At 23.9% G+C, this 7,571-nt stretch overlaps 1 long non-coding RNA gene across 1 annotated transcript; it reads right to left on the bottom strand.

Annotated features, from left to right (window-relative positions):
• Positions 1 to 468: 468 nt before the first annotated feature.
• Positions 469 to 1,371, bottom strand: LOC127287293 (uncharacterized). The gene is made up of 2 exons (XR_007843860.1): positions 1,172 to 1,371; positions 469 to 719 (listed from the first exon to the last, which is right to left on the bottom strand). It is a non-coding gene; the product is annotated as an uncharacterized LOC127287293 (long non-coding RNA).
• Positions 1,372 to 7,571: the final 6,200 nt, after the last annotated feature.

The following is a 7,571-nucleotide window of genomic DNA, read 5'->3' on the forward strand; positions in this document are numbered from 1 at the left end:
GAGAATGAGAGCAGCTAGGTACCTAATAGAAGTTTTAAAAATGCTTCAAAAAGCATTAAAACTAATAGGGGATGAGGAAACGATTAATATAATTTGGGAGGGAATCAACGCAAAGAATATCAGTAAGAATGTTGGAGAAAATTTTTCAAAGGGTGTAATAACTAGAATTGAACAGCTTCTACAACTGGATTGGAACGGAATTGATCAATCCAAATACTGTGGAAATCACAAAAATTGGAAAAGTTCAGCGGGGAAAGAAGAATATTGGGAGAATAAGGAGCTAAAATCTAAAGAAAAAGAACAGTGGGCACGATTGAGATGTGGAAACGTAGGAAAAGCGGGAAATAAGGGATACAAAGACCAATGTATTATTAAGCCCCATCCTTCTTGCTATTACAGGAGACATTATAAAATTTATTTATATTATAAAGCTTACCTAATGTTTTGTAAAATTAAATAATAGATACATTAATGCGTAAAGGAATATTTATTTTCTTTAGTGTACATGTAAGATATTATAACAGTTATTAAAAAAAATTAATACAGAGTTGATTTATTAACAATTTTTTGGCAACAAAAAAAATTGTCAGCGGTTTTGGATGTTGAACATTCATTAGTAGTGTAGAGTTTAGTCATTTGAAACTTGCGACGATCTATATACCATTAACATCTTAAAATATTATCATCTCGTGATGATGTTTACTTGCACACTCCTCTTTCTGCAAATAAAAACAATTCAATTAATTTATTTTGCTTATTGATGAACATCAATTAAAAATTACCCTGTCGGCAATAACCATGTTCGTTCTAAAAACGTTTTAAGGACGTTCTTAGAACGTTTCATGTCCGCCAAATAATGTTCTGGAACATTTTAAGAACATGGATGTTCAAATAATGTTTTTGAACATTATTTGGCAGACATGAAACGTTCTAAAAACATTCTTAAAAGGTTTTTAGAACGAACATGGTTGTTTGCCCACAGGGTAGTTAAAACGTAGATTTTTCATGTTTTGAATTTTGTAAACTAGCAACTATACGAGTGCCAATAAAGAAAAATATAAAATGTCTCTAATTTAAAAAATTTGTAAAATAAATAAATAACCCAATAAATTAACTATAATCAATTCAGAAATTATTTAGACTTGTTATATAGTAAATGTAATGTTCTTACTTTGATTGCAATTATTGCTACAGCACTGCCTGTTTCGACTGCAACTCTGTCCTTCTTTTCGGCAAGAATCGGCAACGACTCCTGTCATCATGAATGTGCTCAAAAGAGCTAAAACTGCTAACAATGTGAATTTCATTTTTTAACTGATACCAATAGTCTTTGAGACTTAGGTTTATATACAGTGAAATTGAGACGAAAATAAATTAAAAATTGGGTGGAGGAAAATTCTTTATGCTTCACATCTGCAATAACAGACGTCAAGAAAGTTGTTTTTGTTTTATAATAACACCAATTCATCTGTAGCGAGATAAATATTAGGACACTTAAGGAGAAATGTACTAATATTAAACAAAATCAAAGATTTCGAAAACATTTATCTAAATTTTGAATTTTTTAAATATAACTTCAGAATCCTAATCAACAACCCCGAAAACCCCAAATCAATTCGAAACTTTCGTCAATGAACAACAATTCATTTATGTTTTTTTGCATAAATTACTAATTTTAAAAACCAAACTTTCTAAAACAAATACAAGAAATGAAAGTGAAAATCCCAAAACACTTATTCCAAGAAGCAAAAACATAATTTTCTTTTTTGCTAGTGGAGCAATTTCCTCTAAAGCATAATAATGCATCTCCGAATTTTTCGTTTTAAGTAAAATATCCTTAAACAATTTTTCTACCAGTCCTGCTTGTGTTGCTCGTCGAAAAATGTATACAAATCTTAATGAATAAGGTGAATTAGTTTCCAGGTACATGATTTCTAGTCCGTGAAGAAGAGGTTCTTTGACTACTTTAAGTTGTGGTATTCCATTTTCGTCTCGTGTGTTTTCAATAAATGTTTCCGCCTCATTAGTTTGCATTGTGCAACTAATATTTTTATATTTAACAATGTGCTGTTGACAAATATGCAGAAAATTTCCAAATGAAACATGTTTTTCTATAAACTTCGCAATTCTTTTATCCTCAATCTTTGCACTAATAATTTTTAGATAAGGAGAAAAAATATATCAGTTTAAAATTTACAAAAAAAATGGAAAATTTTGTTAATTAATAATAGCAATTAAGCAATGAAAAAAATTTTTTTTTATTAAATTTTTAGATATTCTAAAAGTAAAGGATATAAGCTTTAAAAAAGTCATTGTTTATTATTTTATCTTTATTAGAAACAAAAATATAAAACTTTTTGCAACGCCCAAAATTCTGTAGGGTGGGCAAAATCTACTGAGCGGCAGTGTATTTTTGAAGAAATTGGTAGTTGAAATTTTTGGTAAGGAATTTTTCATTTAACAATTACTTGAAAAAGAATAAGGATAATTTTGTTGCATTTTTTAAATTAAAACTTCAAGTCTATATTTTATATAGTCAATTAAAGCAATTGTAAAATCAAAATTTCCAATTTTACAATTGTTTAATTTAAATGAGTAAAAAAATATGTTTTCATTTTTGTAGATTTGTTGTGATATTTTAAAAATATTTATTTTTAATTTTTTTTAAATAATGTATTATTTAATTGCTAATTACAAAATAATACAGTTGTTCTCATTAAACATCGCATCCAAATAAATGTAGAAATGAAAAATTTTCTTTAACCTAGTTTTGTTAGTTTGTATTTGTATTATTATTCATTTTATTTATTTTTTAGCAATATAAACAGAATTACAAAAATGAACATTATATTTTTTTATTCAATAGTGCTGAATAAACATAATACTATTATGCGAGAAGAAAAAATAAAAAAAAGGAATGTACAATTTTTTAAATATATACTGTTTTTCTATAAATTTATACTATTATATTTTGTGAAAATTCTAAAAAAATTATAACAACTTTCTATGTCGTATATTAATATAATATAATCTTTAATTCCTGCATTAACATTAAATATTTATAAAAAATATTTTTACAAGAAATTACCGATAAATGATGTTAAATATTTAAATTAATTTTTTATGGTAAAATCCAATTTGTTTATTTTCTGCCTAAATAAAATTTTCATGCAATTATAAAGTCATCAAACAATTATTTGTCAAGTGTTCAATAAATAAATAAATTGTTTATTGTATTATTTTAAATCGATTTTTGGAAGACAGGTGAATAAAACACATTCACATATGTAATGACAACGTTTCGGAGGCACAGTTCGCCACCATCCTCAGGTCACTATATTACAATCTAAACAAATTCAATACATACGGAATAAACCAAAAAATTCAAAAAAAAATTCATTTTTCTTTTTAAAAAATAATATCTACAAAATTAAAAGAAATTGCACCAACATTTCATCAAAGGAGTAAAAATTAAATAAAAAATTGTAAAAATTTAAATTATAAATCACGAACATGATTATTGTAAGTGACCTGAGGATGGTGGCGAACTGTGCCTCCGAAACGTTGTCATTACATATGTGAATGTGTTTTATTCACCTGTCGTCCAAAAATCGATTTAAAATAATTCAATATATATACATATGGAAGAATTAAATATATAATTTTTATTATAAATAAATTGTTATTTGAATCTGGTTTTTAAAAAAACAAAAAAGGAAGATAGCGAAAATTTTAAACAATGAAAGTGATTCTTACAAAAGAACCCAAAAAGTAGAAGTCGTACATAAACGAAAAATTATCAAAAAAAATTTTTCTATTGCTAAAAAACTTGTATTACATTAATATTTAAGGTTGAGGGGGAAGCTATAAACAGTTCTAAATGTGATTTATATTTACAGCATATACACTTGTAAGTGCTGAGTTATAATTTCGACAAAGTTCAATTTACAGAGGAGGGAGAATCTTGTGCAGGAAGCGTGGTTCCGTCTGGTTCCACCCATAACGGTGATGATGTGAACTCTAAAAATGTTGCCTCTCAGAGACTATTTAAAAAGAACATATTTTAATGTATACATATATATACTCTTCAACAGGAACATAAAAAAAGTAATTTTTTATTTTAATCTATTGATAAAACAATATCTCGCAAATATTTCTATAGTCCAGTATAATGAAACTATTATAGAATATCAGTAACACAAGAAGCTTGAAAATCGAAAGTTAGAAACAAGGCACAAATTTAACTTCTAGAAAATAAGCGAATTTAACTCATGATACATCAGAAAAGTACAAGACAATAACAAAAAATCGATGTATATTTTTATTAAATTTAAATATTACAATAGAACTTAAAATTAATTTCGTCTTCGGGACGCATGATTATGTTCTAAAAATCATTAGTTAGAATTTTCATTTTATCGATTTTCATTTGTCATAATTTGTTTTGAGCCGAATTTTTATTTGTTTGAATTAGTAATTTGCATCATTTTCATCAAACCGATTTTTCATACTACAGAATTTTTACTTAACCGAAAAATTATTTAACAGAATTTCTAATTGATAGAATTTTCATTTGTCCGAACAAACAATCGACAGAAAGATTTCGGCGCGATTTTTAAAATCCACTAATAAAAAATTATCCATAAAATTGTGATTGGTTAATTTTAAAAATCGCGCTCAAATCTTTCTGTCGATTGTTTATTCTGCCATTTACAATTTCGGACAAATGAAAATTCTATCAATTAGAAATTCTGTTAAATGATTTTTCGGTTAAGTAAAAATTCTGTAGTATGAAAAATCGGTTTGATGAAAATGATGCAAATTACTAATTCAAACAAATAAAAATTCGGCTCAAAACTAATTATGACAAATGAAATTCGATAAAATGAAAATTCTGACTAATTATTTTTAGAACATAATCATGCGTACCTCGTCTTCCTCTTTAATTGTTTAATATTAATTTTGTGACGTTGCAAAAACACAAATTTAATTTTTAAATTTTATTATGTCTATAAATTTTTAAAATTTATTTATAGCAATTTTACTTGTCTCTGTAAGTTGCACGAATTTTCCAAGATTGGATGAATTGATTTTTTTTATAATATTGATTATAATTAATTATATAAGTTTTTTTTCGTTTCCTGTAATCCTGAAGCAACTTCGAAATTATTTGGAATATTTTTCTATAATCTGGAGAATCGTGACACTAGTATTTTCGATGAAAAGTAAACAAAGCAATCTTCCTAAATAAATACCGGCGGAGTTCAAAAAGTGAAGGAATAAGTGAAATTAAAATCAAAAAGTGACAAAATTGATTATATAAATCGTCGATAAGCAGCAATTTTATAATTCGAAAATTTTTGTAAATTCATGAACCTTAATGAATGTATTAGAAAATTTTGTAGGTTAAAAAATATTTTTTCTTTTATATTTCTTTTTAATTTAATGAATTTAATTTAATTTGTGCTGTCAAAATATTACGTAAATAAATTTCAAAAATATATTCGCAAATAATTATTAAGAAAAATATAAAGACCAAAGTAAAATAGATTTTTTATCATTGAATAATGTTATTTTCTCTTGAAATTTAGCTTATTCTGTGTTATTTTGGCCGAATGGAAATTTAATTCAAAGCTTGTTTGCTTGTTTGTTTATAACTATTATTGTAAGTAATATAATAATGAAATTTATATTACAGATAAATAATTTTTATGTATAATTTTTAATACAAATAGATAATGAAATATTAAATTAAGATAGGTAATAAATTCACTTTTCAGTCCTGTTTTCCTTCTATTTTACTAAATCTAAAATAATTATTAAATATTAAAAATATTCTTGATATAATTATTAATTATTGGCCTTAAATCATATTATCAGTCTGAATAAGAAAATATTCATTTTATATTTGTATGATACTTCTAAATGTACTTTTTCTAAAAACTAATTGTTAAAAATGTAGAAAATATATTAGGTACTTATATATAGTATATATATATATGTAGTATTTTATATATATATATATATATATATATATATGTAGTATTTTAATATAGTATAATTTTAACTCTATTAAAATTTAATTTTCTTTTAATAAAAAGTGATCATTAATTTAATTTGATTTAATTATTTTATTTTCATCAATTATTTGAATTAAAAATATTTAGGTCACAATTTATATATTACATAAATATAATATTATACAATTATTTTTTTATTAATTTTAATTAAAAATTATTACTTTAAATCCTCTATTTGGAATTTTTTTTAATAATACTCAAATTTAATTTCTCAAAATTAATTATTGTTTAAGTTTAACGCATTTTGTTTATTTAATAGTAATAATTTTTATTTGCAGAAATTAGACAAAATTACTTGAATTATAGTGAGACCCCTGTTTAATATCTTTCTTCGACTTATACCTGCACATCACGTTGCATCCCTTGAAAAACGTAACCCGATTCTTACTGATTAGATGAATAAATTTTATTAATTCTTTTACATAACATTTAGTCAAATTTTACTATTTTTTTTAAAGCAATCTTTTATTTTTCAGAACAGGGTATATGTATATAATTTTTTATAATACGAATTATATGAACTTTTATAATTATAAAATGATAATGAAAACTCTTTTCCAAATGAATAAAAAGAAATTTAATTTAAATAGTCAGAAAAAGAGATTTTTAAAAATAATTAAAAGTTTAAATTTCATAGAGTAATAAATTTTTAATATATTCTAAAATATATTCTAAAAATTTATAATTTATTTTTTATATATATAAAATAATTTTTAAATGTTTAGCAAGATATCTAAAACTTATTTTATTGAAGAGAGTTGATAAGTTAATAAATATTCATCATATATAGTTTATAAAAGAGATGCATTTATATATAATATCGATAATATTTTCGAGAGCGATTTTAAGTCATAAATTATTGGTCGGGAAAGATAAAAGATGTGCGGTTTGCCATAAAATAAGACAAATGAGGTAGCAGTTTATATGAACAAATTTATTGTAGTGATTTTATAACTTTGCCTGTCTATAGTTTTCGTATCGATGACTAGTAGTTCAAACATGCCGCTATGCATAATGTTCAAAATAAAATCGTTGAAACAAAGTATATTATACATACACCGCATGATATTTTTTACCTTGAATAAAATAGAGTATAGAATTTTTTAAACTTTCAAAATATTATTCTCGCGCAGAATTTTATTACTAAAAGTTACAATAGCAATTGTAAGCTTTCAAAAAAAAAAAATTCAAATATAGTTCTGAATAACAACTACAGTTTTCTGAAAACTGTGTATTACGTAGAATTTTTTGATTGAGGTTATGTTTTAGTATAGAACCTCCTTAAGGATTAAGTTAATGAAAATTAAATTTTAACTATATTCAAAATGCATTTACTAATATTGTAAAAATTAATATTTAATATTCATCATTTCATAAGACTCATAAGTGTTACAAATTATATATTTATAAATATATTTTAAAAAAGCATACAAGGGTTGAACAAACATTCTTTTTTTAACAAAAAAATATAAAAAAGGAAATGTCATATAA

Source organism: Leptopilina boulardi, unplaced genomic scaffold (genome assembly GCF_019393585.1).
Source record: "Leptopilina boulardi isolate dan_hultmark-lab unplaced genomic scaffold, ZJU_Lbou_2.1 LbouV2_368, whole genome shotgun sequence".
NCBI lineage: Eukaryota > Metazoa > Arthropoda > Insecta > Hymenoptera > Figitidae > Leptopilina > Leptopilina boulardi.